Below are 23903 nucleotides of genomic sequence, written 5' to 3' on the forward strand. Positions count from 1 at the left end.
ACCTATGTCGGTCAATAGTTTTTAAGTGTATTGACTGGAGCGTTGTTCGCCAAGTCACACTTTAGCTTTAAGCTTACTTCCGCTGTCACTCCCTAAGTTCAATGGCAGTGGTCACCAGGCCCGAATTGTGATGGCATTGGTCCACACACAGTTTTTACGGTATGTGTGTGGATCACCTCCATGACGGCAAATTGAGTACCCCATTGCCGCCACATTATCCACTACCATAGTGTTTTCTGCAACTCATAACCATAACTTCGCCAAGAAGCTAAATCAGGAACGTGCATTAGTTTTTTACTTTTTTCTAGATCATTTCAGGTCAAATATACTGATCTTGAATAATGACCATCTATTTTATATGGCCCATATTGCCGGATGTTACAGATTAGAGTTGTTCGTAAGTTCAACAATGACCATTTGTGTGCTAAGTCAACAGGATGTTCATGCATTGTAACCATAGCTAAGCATAGCTAAAAATTTCTAGGACTAGTCGTAATAATGACGATGTTGGCTTTATATTATCCTTCCCACTCCTAAGTTCTTTTTAGGTGATAAAACTTCATGCTTAAGCAGAAAAATTTTCCTAGATAGGCCATACCTTGTAAGCACGTGATATCTTCCTCATATTTTGAGCAATGAATACTTCATAAATATTAAGACAGTAGATCTAAGTACGTTCTGCACAGGTTAATATATACGCCCTTTTCCTCAGCCATACCTTTTATTTCACTTTACTAGTAAATTCAACGTCAGGAGTTTAGTTCACGTCTTGTCCCAACAAGTAACTATCATACAGTTCATGCGCAGGCGCACGGTATTGTGTCCGCCTAGGCGGGCCTCATGACGCTACGGTCAGTTCCAGAGCAGCACTCGTGGCTGCCGCATAGTGGTCGCAAAGTGGGGCCGAGGCAGTTCCAGATAAGTTTTACAGTCTGACGATGATTTATGGATTTGTACTTTTAGCTTGACGATGTCCACTATGGACAAACGGTAGTTACTGTCATTCTGAAGAAGGTTGGGTTATCCAGACTGAAACCTAGGTAAATTCTAGGTAAATGGTGCAACTGAGGCTGTTAATTATTAAAATTAAAATTAATATTTACACAGTTGCTGACGGGGCTGCGAAATGTTGAAGATATTTTTAGATGATCATTGCATTTCCGAAACGACCACGTTAGTGAACTGTTCGCCTGCGCCATGGTGTAAGTATTCTGTGCATGGGAAAATGACGTTAATCCAAAACCGGCGACGAAGCAATAGATGAGAGGGAGTAAACCACGGTTGCGCAGATGCTGACCACCTGACAGCCCAGCTGAACCAAGGGACCAGTAACAATGTCTCCCCAGCTATCGTCCAGCGAACGTTGCTGCGTATGGGCTTCCGCAGCAGGCGCCCGTTTCGTGCACCCATGTTGACGCCGACGAAGGCTGAAACTTGCACGTCAATATCGCTACTGTACGTCCACTGAATGGCGACAGATGCCATTTTCCAATGGATCACGTTTTACGCCCCATCAAACAGATGGCAGCTGGCGTGAAACGTCTGAAAGCAAAGACCCTGAAACAATAGTCGGATGGGTCTATGCAAGAGGAGGGAGCGTTATGCTCTGGGAAATGTTTTCGTGGCATTCCTTGCATGATCTCGTCATTCGGGTAGGTGCATTTATTCTTGGGACCCATGTCCACCCCTACATGCAGATTGTTTATCCTCGACACGATGGCATCTACCAGCAGGACAATGCATCGTCTCACAAAGAATGCAGTCTACGTGCGTGGTTCGAAGAGCAGCAGGATGAGTTAACCGTTTCTCCCTGACCCCCAAACTCCCCGGATTCAAACCCAATCGAGAATCTATGAGACCACGTCGACCAGGCTGTTCGCACCATGGATCCTCAGCAGGGAAATGTAGTGCAGCTCGCCAACAGAACTGGAGGCGGCGTGGCCCCACGTCGCTGCCCGTGCCTTCCAGGACCTCAGTGGTCCTCTTCTTGCACGTCTCGCAGCATTCCGAGCTGAAATCAGGACTCTGACAGGTGGTCACATCAATCTGACTGGACAGTTGGTGTAATGTTGTGAGAGGTGCAGTTTGACAAGAAGCTTCAATCGCACTTATCCGCGCGAAAATAAAACAAACTGCAGCTTTTTTTTTTAGATTAAAGACTGTATTTCTTGAAGTACAATGTTATGTCGCTGGCAAATGGTAACTTAGGTGTAATGGGAGAGTCATGTGGTATAGTTGAAAAAGTGGGTGGCATATGAAACACTTGGACGCCATATTGTTGAGTATGCTCTTTAGTTTGAGTTCATTTTAAAGGAAGAGATAGAAAAACGTAATGGGCGTCGATCTTTAACCGGTTGATAGAGGCAGGACGAGCTTTTCAAGATTAGGACGGTGATTGGCAATGAGTTTCTTCTGTTGATAGAAATTAGCGTATCAAATGTTTTGAAGGGTTTTGGTCGCAGCAATAACTTTTTATGACTGGTTTTGGAGATATTAATTTCCATGTATGTTACACTTGCAACAGGGAGCATCAACGTGTTTGTCATACAGTGTTTGCCATACAAATGCAGAAAGTAACTTCGCCCAAAGTTAGCGAATACTAAACTTGCGATAAAACATCGCTTAGAGTAACAACAGCACGAGAAAATTTCAACTGAAGATGTTTTACCAGAGAAATGCGCAGAACTAGAATTTGAGAAAGACGATGAAGTAATTCTGGTGTGCCCGTCGTAAGTCTAATTGAGTCACAACAACAAAACAGAGGACATAAGGACGCGAGTGGGTTAGTACAGGCACTCAGATTTCCGGCGCGTCACTTTGGAAAAAGAGAGAGTGAAAAAGGTAAATAATACTGCAGACGATTCTCTGCCATCCTTTGTTTTGACTTGCAATATGAATGGTGTTATAGTTTTATTTGACAAGAAGTACACCATCCTTACGCAGATACAAGCATCTAAAAGAAAAGGCAAGCTGAAAGACATGTTATCACTTTGCGTCCGTATTGAAATATACCAAATCAGTTGCTTGTCGTATTAACGGGAAAAAGTAATAACTTGTACTTATTTCAAAAGACTATAAATTACTCAGTACAATATACATACGAATCCATATTACAGTGTCTTAACAGTCTCATACACAACTTGATTCAGTCGCTCCAAGTACACGTCTTTGCAAAGAATAACTGTCAAGTAACGCTTTGGTTGTGTTTTTCTGTTTACTATAAGGCAAATGCAATACACTGTCACACATTACGTAATGTACGAGTATATGTTACTAGCTGACATGTCCTGCGTTGCTCAAGTAATCATTTTGTCAATTTTCTATTAGAAACAAAAAAGTTAACTGTGTTTGGAGTGTAGTATCGAAAATCTTTCATTTCCATGTATTCGTGAAATTGCGGAAGAGTCGGACAAACAAATATGCATAAAGTATAAATGTATAAACAGCATGCAAAACAAAAATTCTCTGTAATGTTTATTTAATTCAGAACTCGATTATAAACAAAGTTTCTACTCACATGTACAGGTGCTACGATCAACATATTCTTGGGTGAGTCCATTGTTGAGCAAGCGCCAAAAGTTGTCCATGAGCAAAACATGCAGATGTCACATCCACTCCGCAGTATTTAACAGACTGCCCGTGTGACTTGTTAATTGTAATGGCAAATGCGGTTCTGAATCACAAAATGTAAATTATTATTAAAATTAACGAAGTGACTGAACCATATAATTAGTTATGGTCCCTGAAACCATGGGCCTTTCGGCTTAACCAAATATACTTCGGAGAGACCGCAGCGAAATTTCCTTGCAGTGAAATATTCACAGTGTTAAAGAACGCTAGGAAACTCTTCAACTCGCGCCATCTATGTATGACTCATGAAACGACTCTCTATTCCAGGGAAAAGCTACACGGTCACCAACAGTAACTGTTCTTTCGAGAACAAGTTACTGTCTTCGTATATATAGACTTTCTATTCCCCTTCACTTCCTCTCTCCTTTTATTTTATTACTATTAATAATAACTAGTATTATTATTCGTAATAGTAGTAGTAGTAATAGTGTTATTAGTATTAGTGTAGTGGTAGTAGTTCAGTCTCCCGTTAGCTTCCCCGAAAAATTTAGTCAGCATCCATCCATAATGAGAGAGATGATAAGCTCGGAAACACGATAACGAGCATATAATTTTCGTGTAAGGTTTTTCACCAGTAACAATTAATATTGCGAAATATATTGTGAAATGATATGGGTGTTTCACTACTATTATTCACCTGGATTGCATTTCTGTTAACTAGGTAAATTTTCACTGGAAGAAATGTGTTGCTTAAAAAAGCACTTTTTAACTGCCGTCTCAAATAAGTTTGTTTTAGTAATATATTTTATCGACTCAGACAATTTATTTTTCAGTTTCATTCCGCGACAGAAAATGCTCTTTTGAGTTATTAGCCGGCCGCTGTGGCCGAGCGGTTCTAGGCGCTTCAGTCCGGAACCGCGCTGCTGCTACGGTCGCAGGTGCGAATCCTGCCTCTGGCATGGATGTGTGTGATGTCCTTAGGTTAGTTAGGTTTAAGTAGTTCTAAGTTCTAGGGGACTGATGACCTCAGATGTCTTCTTAGAGCCATTTGAACCACTTGAGCTCTTATGTTTATTTACTCTTGGTAAGAGCAAATTCAACTTAGCCCTTGTTTTTGTGTAATTTTTAATGTTGCGGCCAACAGTAGGGAGTAACATCAATATTTTGGAACACCATAGCTGTTTGGGGGTCGGAAAAAACCTACTGATGACGAGAAAACATCGTCCGAGGTCCTCTCTGTCAACGAGTAGGATATTTTTTTTTTTTTTTACGATGGACATAAATTTACCACAGCTAAGCATCTATAAATTCGAAGAAGTTCCCGTTGTGATTCATTATTTTCTTACGTTGACTGTCATGATTAACAATCAGCGTTGGAAGTACCAGAGGAACGATCTAGCCAGCTTTGTGCGTCTGCATGAGAAGAGCGCCGGGGGTCTTAACGAAGAAAGGAAGTGTAGGCACCCTTAGCCGCGGCCGCTTGTTACAAGGAACGGGCTCAAGGTTTGGGAAGGCTGCGCGCGCCCCATTGTATTCAAGCCTACCCGTTAGCGGGCCACGATACCGCGAGATACACCGCCTCCGCGGTTCCCACACGCTAGTCTGTCTGTCTGTTGCCACATCAGCATACGGGAAATTTCTGAATGGGACTCTCCGACACCTGCGAGGGTCGCTTACTTAAATGGGGTCGCAATGTGGAACCACTTCTGAGAAACAGAGGTAAAAAGAGACACAGAAAGGAAAGCGAGAAAACGAACGGCAGTGCAGGGTTCCCAATTGTAATTTAATTTACCGTGGTTCTTTCGAGAGTGAGAGTGTAAAATTGCAAGGCGGGTACTACGCACTAATGATTCTAGTATAACAACTAGTTAAAAAAGTTGTATTCGTTTATGGCTCCGTGTATTTTATACTGCTTCCGTCGGAAAGGCAGGAAGACCTGGACAAACTGCCCGTACGTTGTAATCAATATCAGCTTTCTTTGAATGTGGATGTGGGAAACCTCTGGGGGATGGAAAAAGGACATAAAACTAAGCAAAAAACTTCATGTACATGTACAAACGGCCTTTTTTTATTTTTTTAGGTGCTTGCTTCGTTACTGTCTTTTTTGTTTTCAGTTCTCCGGCTTGGTTCTACAGGTATTTTGCATGACTGAAAGAGCGGCCACTGTTGACATCCTCAGTTGTACGAAGTTTTTTTTCGAAATTAATTCGCTGAGTGCGACTTCCTTGACACTAGCTGTATCATATATCTACTGCCCAACAGTTCCGTATGAAATATTTGTGCCAGACCGGGACTCGAACCGGGTCTCCCCTCTTAACGCGAGCGGTATTTTTCCTTTCCAAATGCTGTTTAAAGCCTTCATATGTTTATCTTAGTTGCCATGGCACTAGTAAACAAATAAATTATTTTACTATTGAGAACATAATCAGTAGTGGAAAGTGCAATTCTAATATGTAGTGTGTACTGAATATTCGTCCGCCACCAGGAATCGAATCGGCCATTTCCGACATTGGCGCCACCGACACGCGTAAGTTAGCTACCTCCACTGGAGAGTGACGCGTTGTGTCTGATTTCCAGTCACGCGGTATTCTTTTTGGACTAGTGTCTTCTGTACATTTCTGGCTAAAATGTATTCTAATCAGCACATGGGGGAGGGGGGGGGGGGTGCAACTGATGTATGGACTTAGTACCTGCAATGTGTTTCAAGCCAGAAGTTTCTCTGCGAAAGATTTCCTAATACTCATTTACCGAACAGTTTTCGAAAGACAGCTTAGCATTAACGTATGAGCTCGCGTAATTGGAGACAAATTAATTGGACCTTTCGTTTTCCATGGAACACTGATTGGAGCATCATATTGTGACTGTTTAATGGAAATTTCAAATGATTTGATGGCAGACATGTTCATGGTAAACACATCCGCCACAGTTATCAAATACATTTATTGGCTGAAGCCTTAAATGATAGAAGTCACTACACACTACCACTGTCTCGGTGTTTTAGCCTCATCATCAGGTGAATATGAAACGTAGCAGTAGTAGGATGTCATATCCATGCTCTAACAACTAGCAGGGAAACATCGTCAAATGACACTGCAGTCACAATTTGACATGTTATTTGACGGTGCGCCTATGGTAGATGTTTGCCCACTAGTTTTTTGAGAACGGACATGATGTCATGCTACTGCTAGATTTATGATAGTGCTGATGACGGTGCTAAGATCCTGAAACCGTAGTAGTGTATAGTGACTTCTGTCGTGTAATACGTGGGTCAATAAAAATATTTTACAACAGCGGCAGGTTTGTTTACCATGAACATCGATGAAGTGAATTTCATCAGTGTATAACAAATTCTTATGGGTACTGTATTTCGAAGTGACCGAGATGCAATAAAAACCTTGTCGCGGAAATATCATATTACCTTCCTGATCAAATATAGAATTTAAAAAAAGTAGTTCATCTCATAGCACTCAATTAGTAGACGATATTTTCATCTGAGAGATACGGGTCCATCAGGGTACGATGTATTATAAATCTGTACAGGATAACTTCACGCATTTGTATCAACACAAAATTTCGGTCGAGAGGATGTTCTTAAAAGAGGAAAATTGTAATGTAGAATAATTGTTGTTACTTCCATGACGCAGGAAACGAGGTGATTCTGCTGCAAATTACTTCGCTTTGGAGCACACCGGTTATTTTCACACACATTTTCCTCATAGTTTGGTTGTTCACTTTTTCTGAGATCGAGGACTTTAAAGGCTTCACCTTCCGGCGCTTAGATAATATTATCAAAATTAAATACGCCCGCAAGAATACCTTTTTTGATGTATGGCTCTGAGCACTGTGGGACTTAACATCTATGGTCATCAGTCCCCTAGAACTTAGAACTACTTAAACCTAACTAACCTAAGGACATCACACAACACCCAGTCATCACGAGGCAGAGAAAATTCCTGACCCCGCCGGGAATCGAACCCGGGAACCCGCGCGTGGGAAGCGAGAACGTTACCGCACGACCACGAGCTGCGGACTTTTTTTGATGTACCACAACATCGTCTAAGGTAGTAAATACGTGTAAGACTGTTAAGTTTATCCAAATATGCAAACGGCAACAGTCTTACTTCCATATTAAGAAAGGTGAGAAAAAGAAGAAAGGCTCCAACATCTCATCGACCCAGACTGGATCACCAGCTCAATAAAAATAGCACACGAGAAAGGAAATAGGCTGTGTCATTAGAAAAGAAAGATGAGCTTGGCATTCTTATATTTACTACACCAGAGGACGTTGTGGTAAAGTAACAAGGTATACTTGGTGTGCCTAAGTGCCTAACGTGAAGCCATAAACTGCTTCAAAATCGACCGCAAAAAAGTAAATAAAATCAGATGAGTGGAAAATTAGTATTAAAATAGCCTGTGCTGTCCAAAACAAAATAATTTCTGTCACCTTTTCTTTAGGACATACCATTATTTGAAACTGTGAAAAAATTCCGTAATTCTCTAGGTTTACAGGAAATTGTGACGTAATGCGGTTTATTTAGATTTGAAAATAAAATAGTTTTGAGGCGTTCATCAACACGAAACGTACTTGCACATTCTATGGAGAAGATTAGGAACTGTGTTAGCTCTTGATCCCGACGACCGCTTATTCTCAAGCACTACTCCTTTCTTCTGTTAATAACCGGCGTTTGACACATTTTTTGATTAAATCCATCGCAAAAGGAAATAAAATGTTAAGTGGGAAGAAGAGAATGATGGCTGAAATAGTAATGTGGTTTTCATTTGATAAACAACCATAATAAAGTAAGAAACAAGTCGAACAATAAATTGTGTGATCGTGTCGAAATGAGCAAGCGCGATCAATACTTCATCGGCAATAAATTTTTACTACGTACTTCTCATCTCAACGTCTAGATTCTGAGGAGGCGTACTATGAGTCCTGTACCTTCTTGGAAGGTTTTGAGCGCCCTATTTGCGGCCATTATTAATTGAGATTGTTGATTAGCATCACATTTCAAAGATTCAATCTTACTTGAGCCAGATCGCTGGTCGATCATCAGCGATCGGCTTGTTATCTTTGGCGCGTCCCCGGGCATGAGCATCTTTGTGTTTTCGGCTGGGGCGCGCGGGACGGCGAGAGGCCGTCTGTTCGGGGTGGCTGGTGAGACTGACGGAGTTGTGGCTCGGGCGTAAGCGCACGTGTGATGTCTGTTACGCTGGGGCTGTTAGTTAATCGTGAAACTCCTGCGGCGGTTACTGGTTGCCTGGAAGGCATTTCGTATAAACTGTGCCGATCCTCGCAGTGAGAGGGGAGTCTGGAGTTAGTGTTGGCCTAGATGTTTGTACAAATTGAGGTGCCTGTGTGAGAAACACGGCGTGGGCCTGTCGGTTGCTTCGTCCTTCTGGCAGCCACCGCAAGCCGATGTTCGGCCGGAATGTCTACAGTTGTGGTGAGTGTAGTGTGAACAAGTTCTCGTAGGATGTGCTCCCAGCCTGACTCTTAGCCTGTGTTACTTGTGGGCGCCGACCCCTTGTCTGTAACTGCTTCCGGATGACCTGTAATATTTCACAGCAAAACTGTGTTTTTGTGGCATTCTGTATTTCTGGCTCAGCCTCCGCATAGAAAGGTTCGATTGGACATCTTTTGAAATTCCTTAATGCTGTAATTTAAACATATAAAAAAAATTTTGTTCTTTCAGAAAAAGCGCGTGTTTCTTTGGGACGCTGCAGTTCAAACAGGAGTGGTGTAATGTTAATGAGGATTCGTTATTCGTCAAATGAAGTTGCATGGGGGCTTAACTATTATGCAATAATTTTAGTAGCTGTGTGTCCGGTTACGCAGTCTCGTAACCGGTTGGCCCTGACTAGTATTAGTACGCAATCTGACTGCATAAAATAACAATAAAGAATGAAAGGAAATTTCCGTTAACACAATTGATTATTTAAGTCCCGTGCAACTATAAAAGCTACGAAACAACAAAGAACAAGTGTAACTGTCCTGTGTGTGGAAGTGTGATTCAACGTACATGTATCTGGCACAGTTCTCCCTCAATAGGGCAAGACATTTGAAACACCATTTACAATGAACTAATTGAAAAACCAGAAATACTGTAATCGTACATAGAAACCAGAATTACAAGTCTAATACATGAACACGAGCCAGATGCTTTGTTGACTGAACCTGTGACCAAGAGGCATTGTCATTAAGGAAATGTGAAATAATTTTTTTTTTCTTTACCTCCATATATATTGACGAAAAATACACTGTGATCATTGCAACATGTTCCATCTATGCATTACACCAAGCGAACAGCATCTACTGTCTCGCCCAACAGAACAACAACTGCACACGACATGCTCTCAACAAGTACTGCCCACGGCAACCTCTGAACTACTACTGCACCAGTGGAGGCGGCGGAATAATAATCTTTGGCGCAATCTCTGGCGCTGTGACTCAGTGTAGCCACCTTTCAAAGTGTATTTAATGTCTTGCATTTTTCTGGGGCACGCAGCTGTGTTACTGAACTCATTTTGAAGTGTTCCGTCGGGTGAATGACTGCTCCCCACTTCAGTGTAATCTTTTGAGTAGTATTGTAAGGTTTTTTGGATATTTGTCAGTGCGGTGTATTGATTCAATTTTGTTTTTCTCCTTCTTCTGAATTACGCAGAATTCAGTTTATCTGGTTATTGGCTTAACTCGCGCTTGACGCACTAAATCCGCTTATATTGCAAATTGATATTTTTGTTCCTGTTTAATGTCAGACAGATTCAAGTGTAACTTCATTTACGTTATTTGAAATAAATGTGTTGGATTGACCCTAATGAATTACGTGCAATCGAAGTAAGGGACCCAGTCTTTCATTAGTGCTTAACAGTGGCGTGTGGTTCGGGTTGCGAGCCCCGTGCTCGGTCCATTACTGTCAGGTAATACTTGTAATCTGCATATGTATCTTTTTTTTTCATTTATGTGTGCACATTATAGAAATTTATTTGCACCTTTCGGGATGTGCTATATCAGAGGCACTGTTAGGTACAAAAAAAATTCAAATGGCTCTGAGCACTATGGGACTTAACTTCTGAGGTCATCAGTCCCCTAGAACTTAGAACTACTTAAACCTAACTAACAAAAGGACATCACTCACATCCATGCCCGAGGCAGGATTCGAACCTGCGACCGTAGCTGTCACGCGGTTCCAGACTGTAGCGCCTAGAACCGCTGGGCCACCCCGGCCGGCACTGTTAGGTACAATAAGGTGGTGAACCGCCTAGTGCTCTTCAGGACGTTACAAGCTAAACATCAAAAGCGGAAATGTTTCCCTTCCCGTTCTACGGCTCAGATGAGCCCTGCGCCTGCAGACCTCTGCTTCTTCGTGCAGTTGGTCGCGGTACATCAGCTTGCCGTGACGAGACGCAGCTCCCCAGCCCGCGAGGTCGCGCGCGAAACGCTATCTCCGCCTCGGCGGTGCTCGCGCGCCGACGCTCCGCCGTCTTGTGTTGTACGTAACTGTAGTCGCGAACCCGGGCCCGGTCCTTGGAGACCCGTTACTCCTTCCCGGACGGCCGACCTGCCTTCCCCCACTCTCCTCTGCTATCGCCGCTTCCCACTGCACTGTCCTTGGTGTCATCCGGCTTTCACTTGAGAAACACCGCCAACCTTTTCACATCTCTCGGGTTGCACTCGAATGTCGTTTCTTTCCATGCTGCACAACAACCTAGGCGAGAAGTCCCCGTACTAGAAGTATCGAATGCTAAGTGTTTTGACTTGTTTTGGAGTACGTATGTACCTTCAACCATAAATATAATAGACTGGCCCTGACATCATTTTAGTGGCTCCAAAATCTCTGGGCTAAAGTCACGTGAATGCTGGCAAAACATGATTGTTTCGTGTTGCGCTTATGGCTGTAGTCAGCGTTTTGTCGGGGGAAAGGGCATTACATTTCACGTGTAAGTGTTTCTATGATAGTGCAGATGCGTTTATTGAAATATGCTGACAAGACTTCCATATGAAACTTCCTGGCAGATTAAAACTGTGTGCCCGACCGAGACTCGAACTCGGGACCTTTGCCTTTCGCGGACAAGTGCTCTACCATCTGAGCTACCGAAGCACGACTCACGCCCGGTCCTCACAGCTTTACTTCTGCCAGTATCATTCTGAAGACTTTTATATGTTTTTTATACATGAAATAGAGTATTACGCAATTTAAAGTGTTGAAAGTGATGCCTGTAAAGTCAGACTCATATTACATTTTGGAAAGTATCTGTGATAATTCCGTTACAGAAGTAAGTATAACTGTTTCTCGTTCCTACTCATACGTTCCCTAAGGATGAAAATCGAAGGCGGCTTTGGATACCGGCCACACGCCCTGAAACGGAAAAACTTTAAGCCATCTGCACATTCGCGCCTTTTTGTATATACAAGCGAGATTGCAATAAGGTAAGAGCACCTATCGTCGACACATGAAGAGAATTTTTTTCTACCTTCTATTACTATTAAATAAATGTAGGCTCCAAAATTATTTTTTGAAACTTCAAAGTCTCACCTTTCACCTAAAATATTTTTTTTAAATGATAGTTTTAACTTTTGTAAAAATAGTGGGAATTGAACCTTTGAAGTGCACCTAAAATTTATACTCTAAAATGGACCTGCTCCTAAAGTCGACAATTTTGGCACCTATAGTTGACATAATTCCCAGATCCCATTTTCTTTTAAAAGTGACTAGAGCTCAAAACGCGGCGAATCCAATGTTTAAAGTTTTGACACGAGCCTACACTTACTGTTTAAAATAATTTTAACGACATTTTACTTTAATTGATAGTTTATAGTAATTTCGTCCCGCTGCCCACCAGAGGGGCGTTCGATGTATTTGTTAGATTTTATAAATGGTACTGTGAACAAATCCAGGTCAAATGTAGTTCTGACATAATTTTTCGCAAATAATAAAAGTAATTTTTGTTGGAAGCGTTTGGCAGTCAACTGAGAAATGTGGGTAAAATACGATACAAACATAGGATGGCAGACCGCTGATTTGAAATCCCGCCACGTTTTGCCAACGGTCCCGTGGTTTATGTTGGAGCCACACCAGCCCTACAGCTTCTGCACGGCAAGGCCAGTCTACTAGTATCTATGGTCGAAGGTATTTACTTACATATTACGTATCCGATAGCTTGTTCTATTCCCAGTTATGCTGTAAATACGGGGTTAAGTCAATTATTTAGTTATATTTTTGTCTATTTTGGTAGTACTGTCGTTTTACGTTGATGACGCATGCTTTGTTTATTTGTTGTTACATCTTTGCAATTTTCAAGCTGCTAGGTTAGTTTCGTTATGGCTTCCGTGCTGTTAATCATGTCTGCTCCGCTGCCTATTTGCACCAAAGAAGAGCAACATTCAGTGACCCGTTTTTTGTGGTCGGAACGCGTATCAGGGGCCGAAATTCATCTAAGACTTTCGGCACAGTACGGGAACGGGGTTTTGCCTCAACGGCGTGTCTACGAATGGATTGAAAAACTCCGAAATGGTTGCACAAGTGTTACGCACGATGAAGGAGCCGGACGAACGTTTACCGCCACAAATGAAGAAACCATTGAGAGTTCACATGAAATGATTCTCTTAGACAGACGATTAACTACTGATGAAGTGGCAAATCGCCTGCAAATTAGTCACGGTTCTGCCTACGAAATCATCCACAACAGACTTGGGCTTCATAAAGTTTGTGCAAAATGGATCCCAAAACAACTCAGACGGATGCATAAACAAAGCGCCTGGACATCTGCAAAAAACATTTGGATCGCTATGGTAACGAAGAGGACAACTTCTCAGACAGGATCATTCATTACTGGTAACGAAACATGGATCCATCGTTAAGAGCCGGAGAGTAAGCGGCAGAGTATCGAATGGAAACATCCAAATTCGCCGTCCAAGGTAAAGTTCAAGACCTAACCGTCCGCAGGAAAAGTGAAGCTTACGGCTTTTATGGAACGCACAAGGTCCAGTACTGGAACATTATGGGGAAAGGGGCACAACAATAAACAGTGTACGCTACAGTCAGATGCTAACTGCCAGGCTAAAGCCTGCAGTTCGAAGCAAACGCCGAGGATTGCTGTCGAATGGTGTTGTGTTGTTGCACGACAATGCCCGTCCGCATACTGCTGCCCACACTGCTGAAACGCCCCGGAAACTCAAATTTGAAGTACTGGATTTTCCTCCATATAGTCCTGATCTTGCCCCCTTCTGACCAACACTTGTTTGGTCCACTCAAACAGGCATTAAGGGGCCGTCGATTTCCCCCGGACGAAGCAGTGAAAGAAGTGGTGCATTCCTGGCTCGCAGCTCAACCGAAAACCTTGTTTTGTGAGGGCATCAGGAAGCTTGTACAATGATGGACCAAGTGCGCTGAAACGCAAGTACACTATGTCGGAAATGATGTTCTTGGAAGTTTCCCATTTGATTACAATAAAATTTTGTAACTACTTTGCGGATAATAATTGACTTACCCTCGTACATTTCCATACGACTCCATGTTCTCCTTGACATATTTTTGAACGTGTCCCGTGCTATAGTACAAAATGCACCCTCAACAGCATTGCGCAGTTCTTCGTTTGTAGCATAACGATGCGCAGATACATGCGCCTCAATGACTTCCCACCATATCGAGTTGTTAGATGTGGTGAGGTCACGACTTTTTGGTCGCCATTCAAGGAAAGCTGGTGATACTGATAAACCACGACCGATCCATTGTCCTGGGAAGTGTTCATTTAGGAACTTGCGCTCTGCAAGAGCATAGTGAAGGGATGCTCTGTAAGACTCCTTTACTCAAGCTATCAACAGTGTAAATAATTTGCGGAATTTACCTTCCCTTTTAAAAAGTACAGTCCAAGCAGAAGTCAACGCTGCCCATACCATTATGTGAGCGAGGTCCTATCTAACTCGACTGTGTAATGAGCTCTCTCTTCGGTCAAAATAACAAAATTTCTAGCACGTGAGCTGCGATAAATAGCGCATTCATGTGTAAACCTAACCTTGGGACAGTTCACTGCATTTGGGAACTGAATTAACAAAGCACGGCATGCTAAAACACACTCATTCCGGTCTGTATCCCATACTTAGTTAACGAACATCTGTCGGAAAGATCTGACATTAATGGCCTTTTTAACGTGATCTATCCCTGGTGTACCGAGTTCCGAAGCACGTTTAAGTGTCGACTTCACAGGAAATCGTTCAGTCGAAGCAGAGATTCCGGCACATGCTTCTTCTCGGTTCTTCTTCCTTCCACTCCACGGCCCATCCTTAACACTGCCAAAAGCAAAAGTACGTCTTTTCCCAAACCAGAAGTGTTGGGGTTGGGTTGGGTTGTTTTGGTCTCATCGGATTAGGAAAGGAAGTCGGCCGTGCCCTTTCGAAGGAACCATCCCGGCATTTGCCTGGAGCGATTTAGGGAAATCACGGTAAACCTAAATCAGGATGGCCGGACACGGGATTGAACCGTCGTCCTCCCGAATGCGAGTCCAGAAGTGTTCCCTTATACAATCTTTCCTGGAATGCTCCCATAATTCTCTCGTTGTCTGCCCAATGTGTTGTTCGTGCACCCATACACTTGTCACTAAGCGCCCACATCCGCCATGGCTGCAAATTAAAACTTGACTGTGGCTGCGACTCTGAAAACATGCAAACTTGAATTCCAACAACTGATAAGAAGTAACATAGCTACCAACCTGCATAAGGACGTTTGAAACTGAACAGGGGTTACAGGGGTATAGGCGTGCGACCAGTGCCCTGCCTGAGGTTCGAAGCGTAGCAAAATAAGATGAATAGTCTCAGCGCAACATAAGATGCATTTCACCTCACTCAAGTGAAAATGTAATACATTACATGATTTTCACGTGAGGTGTTTTGTCCCCTGTACTCTTTAATACACACACCAATGACCATCCAAGGCCAAACACTTGAAAGAATTTCGTATACGCAGACGATCTGAACCCAAAGAAGTTGAGGAGGTTCAAGAAGTTCTTACAACAGCACTGAGAACTTTCATAGAGTATTGTGGCAAGAACCACCCGAGACAGAAACCTCATAAGAAGCAAGTATGTGCCTTCCACCACCAAAACAGACAGGCAAAAAGAAAACTAAAAGGGCACTGAGCTGGAACACTGTTGTTCGCTTAGATGCCCTGGAGTCATATTAGACAGGTCTTTCATATGCCGCAAACACGGACTCAGCACCAAGCTAGAAGTGTCAGCCCGAAATAACTTCATTCGGGAACTCACTGGCAGTAACCGGAGAGCCCAAACTCTTCAGAACCTGCGCCATGGCACTCTGTTTTCTGCAGGGGGAGTATGTATGCCATGTATGGCATTGCTCTGCCCATGCAAAGCGAGTAGACGTCGCACTGAATAAAACTGCAGGAATGACCACAGGATGTCCGAAATCGACACCGACAGACAAGTTTTATTGCTTGGCATATACTGCACCAACTGATACACAGGGTGAAAATTATTTAAACCGACAAACTCTGGGAGGTTGTAGGGGACATCAAAACAAATATTTTTCCCTAATGTCATTTTTTCCTATGAGGAGTGTTTATACCGGTAGAGGAAGATTTCTCGCGCGGCAAATTAATTAAACCAACAAGCACTTTTTCATTTTTTTATGACCAAGAGACAACATATTAACACAACCCAGTTTCAGTTACGCTGCATTTTCAAAAATGCCTCCATTGACACGTAAACAAAGGTTACACCGTCGGATCATGTTCTGTCTGACACGGGCAAAAACCCGAGGAATATCCTGAATTGTTCCTGCTGCTGCTACTATCTGGGCAACCAGATCCTCTTCTGATGCAACAGGAGTTGCGTAAACAAGGCTGCGCATCTCTCCCCACACAAAAAAGCCCAGAGGGGACGTATCTGGGGATCGAGCAGGCCACGGTACAGGACCACCTCTGCCAATCCACGTTTCTGGGAACCGTCGGTCCAGGAATCGACGCAAAGGACGACTGAAATGTGCCGGCGCCCCGTCATGTTGGAACCATATGCTTTGTCTTGTAGGGAGCGGGCTGTCTTCCAGCAATTCTGGCAATGCTCTGGCGAGAAAGTTGTAATAGTGCCTGCCATTTAATGGCCTAGGTAGCAGATACAGCCCAATTAAACAGTCCCCAACAACACCGACCCACACATTAACGAAGAACCGCACTTGGTGAGCGCTAGTAACTGTGTCATGTGAGTTGGCCTCACTCCAAACATGCGAATTGTGCCTGTTGAAGACTCCATCACGCCCGAACGTTGCTTCATCAGTAAACAACACAAAGGATGGATATGTAGGATGCATTTCACACTGTTCCAAGTACCACTGCGAAAACCGTGCTCTGGCTCCAGGTTGTGGACACGCTGTAAGTGAAATGGACGTAACAATTGCTCTGGAAGGACTGTTCTTACATTCGTCTGATTGGTCCCCATGTTACGTGCAATTGCACGAGTGCTGATTGAAGGATCCCGCTCCACATGCTGCAAGACAGCTTCCTCAAATTGCAGCGTTCTTACTGTGCGACGGCGTCCCTGTCCAGGTCGTCTGCTAAATGACCCGGTCTCACGCAGACGTTGGTACACAGCAGCGAAGGTCGTATGATGCGGGATACGGCGATTAGGATATTGTTTTTGATAAACCTGCTGTGCAGCTCGTCCGTTGTGGTGCGCTACGTAGTACGCACCAATCACATCAGTTTACTCACTCCAGGTGTATCGCTCCATTAGTAAACAGAGACAATGCACTGCAACACTGGTGGACAGCAGTTGCCTACAACTGAAGACTGTAATACGCCCTCTAATAACTGAAGATCGTAATACGGCCTGTAACAACTGAAGAGGGTAATACGGCCTCCACCGGTTTAAATAATCCTCATAGGAAAAAATTACATTAGGGAAAAATATTTGTTCTGATGTCCCCTACAACCTCCCAGCGTTTGTCGGTTTAAATACTTTTCGCCCTGTAGATAGTAAAGTAACTGCAGACGTTGAAAGGCCATCAAGGACCAAGAAGTTGGAAATCCAGAAGAACTTCCCTCAGTTCAACATGAGCGCTGTGTCTCCACGCGCAGCCAGAGAACAAATGTCGGCAGCTACGTGTGGCCAACTTCAAATGTGGATACCTGCTGAGTGTCTAATGCCTGGAGGTACTTTAGATTGGCCCACCTCGAGATCACTGAACAGGCTAATATCAAGTGTTGGGGAAATCCCGGTAAAAGTGTATCAAATGGGGTCTTTCCAGAGGACCGACACGGTGTGAACGCAGAGGAGAACAGATAATGGATCACCCGCGGCACTGTCCATTCTACTTTGAATCGTGCAGTGATGAAGAGCCGATGAAGGCTGAAGGCAGTGCAGTTGCTGTTGCCCAATTCTCGGTGAAGATCACTTAGTTCATTGTGTAAACTATTGTGACGGTACGTCACTTAAATATTGACATTTTTAGCGGTTGTAAATCGTAGTTCACGTATTTTATGAATATAATTAGTGTAAAACATATAGTTAATGTTCTTGAAACAACTGATATGCAGCGATAGCATCTTTATTTAATGTCTATGAAAATAAAAAAGGATCGAAAGAGACGCGGTTGTACGGCCGAGGAGGAAGGACGTATTTTGTGGTACACGCACTGTTTTGTTTCGCTATACGGAAGGCAGCCATTGAGCGGCTACACATATTTTATGTAAGTTATTTGTATTTGTAGCTAAAATAAACTTGTTATTATTATTAGAAAATGAATTTCTTTGTAACAGTTGTCACCTCAAATGCTCGCAGTGGCTAATTATTTTTAATAAGCATTTTTCAGTAATTTGCACTGCGAGAAGCTCATCTTCCGGTGCAGTCTCTGGGCGGCCATTACGCGCCAAAGTATTAATTTATTTATCAAAGTGTTAACAGTAAACCTAAATGCAAGAGACTTCGTAGTACGAACCTTTTAAAATTGCAACAGATAATTAATTTACGTTAAAGTTCATGTTTTTAAATTATACAGATTCCATGAGTTCAGTAAGTTTTATCTTGGCCGCTCCACGGCAACAATCGAAATTCTCTCAAGCCTTGCTTTGCAATCAATAAATAGAAATTAACAAAATTACATTCAATTCAGTTAACGGCAACTATATTTTAGTCATCACGTTCAAAATCTAAAGTTGGTACATGAATAACTGAGCCCCTTCAAGAACCCGCTTCATATTATAAGTAAATATGTAAGTATACACACACACGCACACACACACACACATATATATATATATATATATATATATATATATATATATATATATATATATATATATATATATATAAAATAAGTAAAAGTGATAAGAGAAGACAATATCCCTGAAAGAAAGAATCATGCTGATAAATTAAAAATAAAAATATATGAAATATATGTAAATTTCCTTTGTGTGTGACGTATCGAATGACAAACGACGTCACACTACGTAAACTGTAAGATGATCTTCACCCGTAATTGGTCAACAACAACTGCACTGCCTTCAGCCTTCATCAGCTCTTCATCACTGCATCACTCAGTAGTTATGTGTTTTCCTTCGCTTTCGCATAAGCAAGTAAAAACACGAAACTTTCAGCTTCAGGAATCTTGGCACCCGCAGAGAATCGAAACTTGAGCCTTGCGACAGTACGAGTGACGCAATTCGCTACTGGCTGGCGAATCGGCCAGCCTGAGGCAAGGCGGAGGACTGTTGGCACAGAGCAGGTCGCGGGGTCAAACGGAACAGCAGCCAGCGGACACGACCGGCGGTCACGACGCGCCGCTCCCAGCCGCCGCACCCAGCACCACCGCCGACCGCCTCGACCAGCGAACCGCCGTATAGCCAGCCCTGTGCTCAGGTAGGGTCTCGGCGCAAGACCTCTGTTTGCCATCCAGGAGACCAGCTGCCTGCAAACGACCCCTGGTGTCTGACGCAAGGTGTTAAGAAGGGAGCAAGCTACAGTGTTCCACACAGAGGAACTGGTGGTCGACCGTTCCAATTCTGACTTCATCACATCAGCAAATCGTCATTCTTGATGATGCTTCGTTGGTTCACGGCGTCGCGCCGGATAATGGTGTGGACGCTGCACAACGTTTCAACGAGACATCGGTGCATCATCTTCAGACGTTTACTGATGCTGCTGCAGTGGCTTGTCAACATATGCTAACTAGAAAAGAGCCGGCGCTTTACTAGCGAGTCAGCGTATATATTGGCGAGCACCTGAAGATGCCGAGCAGCTGCCTCGTTGAAATATTATGCAGCTTCCACAACATTATCCGACGCGAAGCCCGTGAATCAGAGAAGCGGGCATTACGTCGGGAAAGTCTCAAACAGTAAATTCACGATGTTGTTTGCAAATACTGAGCTTCCAGTAAACTTTTATCATTAGAAACGGATCTTGCCTGATTCGGAGAAAGACTGCCATTCCTGAAATGTGACAGGACTGTGATATATACTTTTAGTCACCTGATTAGATTAATTATTATTTTAGTCTCTCTTTTCTGCCAATTATCCCGTCGCACGATATTTGCTATTCTCATGATTTGGCAAATTTTAAATCAGTTATCACAGTTTCTTCAATCTTAAGCTTATTGACTGTGTTATTCACCACACGTGTCTCGCATTTATTTGCAAAGTATCTTCAGTGGTTATTCCTAAAATACAGTATACATAACATTTTTGTACATTTTGCTGTTTAAAGATTTTTTTTTTCTTTGTAAATTTGGCGAACAGTTTACTTCAGGTATTTTTCTTCTTTTTGTGACCAGAAGGCTACTCTGTTTTCAAAATGAGTACTGAAGATGCTTTTGCAAGTAAAAGCGAAACGCGTCTGGTGAAAAAGCAGTCTGGAATTGCAGTAGGCTAAGGACAGAAGATACAATAATAGCACCTTCTGCGGAGGATAGCCATACAAATGGAGATATTTTATATTAACTTTATGGCCGGATACCGTTTCTGACGACACAGGCACCTTATAACCTAATGGGAGGGACCACCTGTCTGACAACTGTGTAAATTTCTTATACATATTCTGCATATATTCGAATTTTATGTGTTTTCTAAATCATAGATTGAGGATGAGGCCGGCATTTGTCTAAATCAGTGTGCAAAATCCAGACAGGCCAGTGCATCTGACATGTTCGTCAACCAGCGGGATTAGATCCGGGTACGACTCATCTCTGTTTCGCAAGCTAGCCCGCTGCTCGTTGAGAAACACGAACAGCTCAAAGTTATTAATGTTTCACTATCTTAAATTATGCATCCATACAAGACGTCTTTGAAGAAAGTCATTAGTTGTGAATATAATTCCAATGGGAGGGATTTTGGTTTTTTCATCTCACATTCTTGCCGCACTTGGGGCCAACTCACGTATTACAAGTTAATAAGCACGTACATGATTATGGGAGTTATTCTACTCAAAATTACACATTTTCTAATTCATGGAAAGAAATCTGCCAGCTTTGAAAATGTTTACTGTAAAATGTAAATGTAGAAATTGCTGATGCCGTAACAGATTTTAAGGGGGTATCAATCGTAACGAGTCATTTTCAAAGATTAAAATAGAATGTTTCAGACAAGGCTTTTCTACAAAATTGATTATCATAAAATTATATAACCTTCGAACATTATGGGACAAACATTATTAATTTTACGAATCCTAATAAATTACAAAACACTAGTGCATTAGTAATACAAAATTGTCAACTTCAATATTTATAGAATATTAAGCAAAATTTACGTGTTGAGAGGAGACAATATGTTTCCAGAAAATGAACTTCCTAACTTTTAGAACCACTCATGAAGTTATGGCCAAACAAAAATTATTTTTTATCATGTACCGGTACAAGAAATGTTGTTTAAATTGCAAATAACTGAAAAAACAGACTAGGAGTATAACATTTGTACCATTTAGTACTTTAAGCTGTTTAGGTAAGAACTTTGTAGAGGCACAGGCAGTCTGTACAAGTTTCACTTGTAATTCAGTTCACGAAGTTTGAGCAATAAAAATAATAACGAATAAAATCATGGTTATTGATTGTTCAAATAACTGACATTTTTATACAGAAGACAGCCAAGGTATAATGAAAACATTTTCATCAAACTGAAAGACGAGGAAGAAGAGGCACTGCAGAATGGAACAAAACTGTAAGTAATCCAACAGAGACAACAATAAGGTAACCAGAATTTTATTTTTACATCTCATGTTATGTTAGCAGCAGTTAATAAATCCAACTAAATAACGCACTTCGTTGAAACACGTAGTGAAAGTGCGATGACAAATTGTAGAACGAATGTGAAAACTAAGCAGATACTGTTACTCTTTAAGCTAACAGAGAACTCTGTGTCATGAAAAAATTCTTTCGTTTGGCTTCCCTTGATCAGAACTACCACCATTCTCATCAACATCCGTTTCAAGAACTCTTTTTGGTAAATGTCATGTAAAGATTTTTCCATTCGTTATGGTCTTCAGATATACCTATGTAAGCCGCTGCTGCACGTTTAATTTTTTTTTCTTTTTGTGTGTTATCTCTACACCCATTTATGGTTATCTTCTTGGTCTTTTTCTGTTCCTTGCATTCCATAAAAGAACTTTCTCGATCAGTCTGTTCAGCTACCCTTATGTCACACTTCCCTCCATTTCACGGTCACAATGATGACAATTGTGTATTCTATTTAGGTATACTCCCTCAACAATGTTTGTCTTTTCCTAACCCTTCTAATAACTTGGAACACGCATATTCCCATTACTCGCTGAGCAAGCGTTAGAGCTTAGTTTCAAGACAATTGTTAATTCCACATGTCGAAACTGGTAAAATACACTGATTCTATACTCTTCTTTCCAGATACACCGGAAACGTATTTATGAAAACCAAACTTAGTTCTCCAAAAGCACTCTAGAACACTGTACTTCTTGTGTTTATTTCTTTTGTTGTCCATCCACTCGTTCCCTCCATCCTGACAAAAAAAACTCATCATCTGGATATATGACTTCATTGTTAACTTGCTATTTTGATTGTATCAGCTGCACATTACTTTAATCTCGTTGTCATTTTCTTGTCAGATCTGTCTTCAACTTCGCTCTATTAGAAAAGGTTTCTTTCTGTCTGAGGAAAACTGCACAGTGTCAGCATCAATATAAAATGTATAGGTGGGAATAAATTTTACATAACATAATCAGAGACATCGTGCTCATCTACTTCAGAGAAATATTAAGTGTCTTAATTGAATAGTTTTATTCTACTTCAAGATTAAGTGAATTTATGGAGTATATATTTGAACTCTGTTTTTTTAAATTATCTCCCCATTTTGCTTGTGATTATGTTTCCTAATTTTTTGTGTTTCCGTCGCATACAGTTGTGTAATTTTTTCTCAGAAGTGCACATTAACAGCAGAGGTTTGCTACGTTTTGGTGATATCTCTAACGTTTGGTATAACGCGGTTACCCTTCGCGCAGCTGAAACAATAGACTACATCCTGTTGTTTATCGCTTGCTTCATAAAACGTGAGTCACGCCCACACGAACTCAGGAACATGATCTAAAACTTTATTATGCTTCTTCTTAAGAATTGCGCTCGCGCTCTTCGCTACCTTTCAACTGTACAGTAAAATACGTCAACGCAAACCTGAGTAACGTCCTGCGATGACGCAGAATTTCCCAGATCTATATTAACCGAGATAACGATTGAAACGTATATGTAGTGAACGTTTGTACTATTAGTATAAAGCAGTCTCTTCAAAGAACGTTGGTGTTTTAACTTCCGTTAGGTTTCTTTGGCATTTCACTGAAACTTTACGCATGAAATTCATTCCGGCATCGTCAAGAATGATGTGTAGAAAGAGCACTATTTATTCAGTAGAGTATATAGCATAACGTTTTGGTCCTTCCAATGCATATTCCTCGGAAGCCCCCGTGTCTTACACCAGTTCACTTGTAAGTAACCCAAATGACTGGTAATATCCGAAGTTTGCAGTGGGTTGTGATTTCAGACAGAACAGACTAACGACGATAAACAAATATACAACAAATTGAAGTGTGAAGCCCTATTCGAGCTCTCTGTTGCAACTTTACGTCAGTCCGTTCTTCCGTCCGTCCGTCCGAGCGAGCAAGCAAGCTCCTCTGCAAGGAGATAGGATATACACGGAGAGTCTGTGGCACGTTATTTAACGCTGCCTGCGATGTCGCTGTCTGTTATTAGCCGCCGTGTTTTTCTAGGTATTTTGCGGTCGAGAGGGGATATATATAAAGCGCCAGTCCATTATACTCAGATATAACAGTCTTTCTGGCTATAATTGCTAAACACTAACAGTCGAGAGTTATTTCGT

The sequence above is a fragment of the Schistocerca americana genome, chromosome 2 (genome assembly GCF_021461395.2).
Source record: "Schistocerca americana isolate TAMUIC-IGC-003095 chromosome 2, iqSchAmer2.1, whole genome shotgun sequence".
NCBI lineage: Eukaryota > Metazoa > Arthropoda > Insecta > Orthoptera > Acrididae > Schistocerca > Schistocerca americana.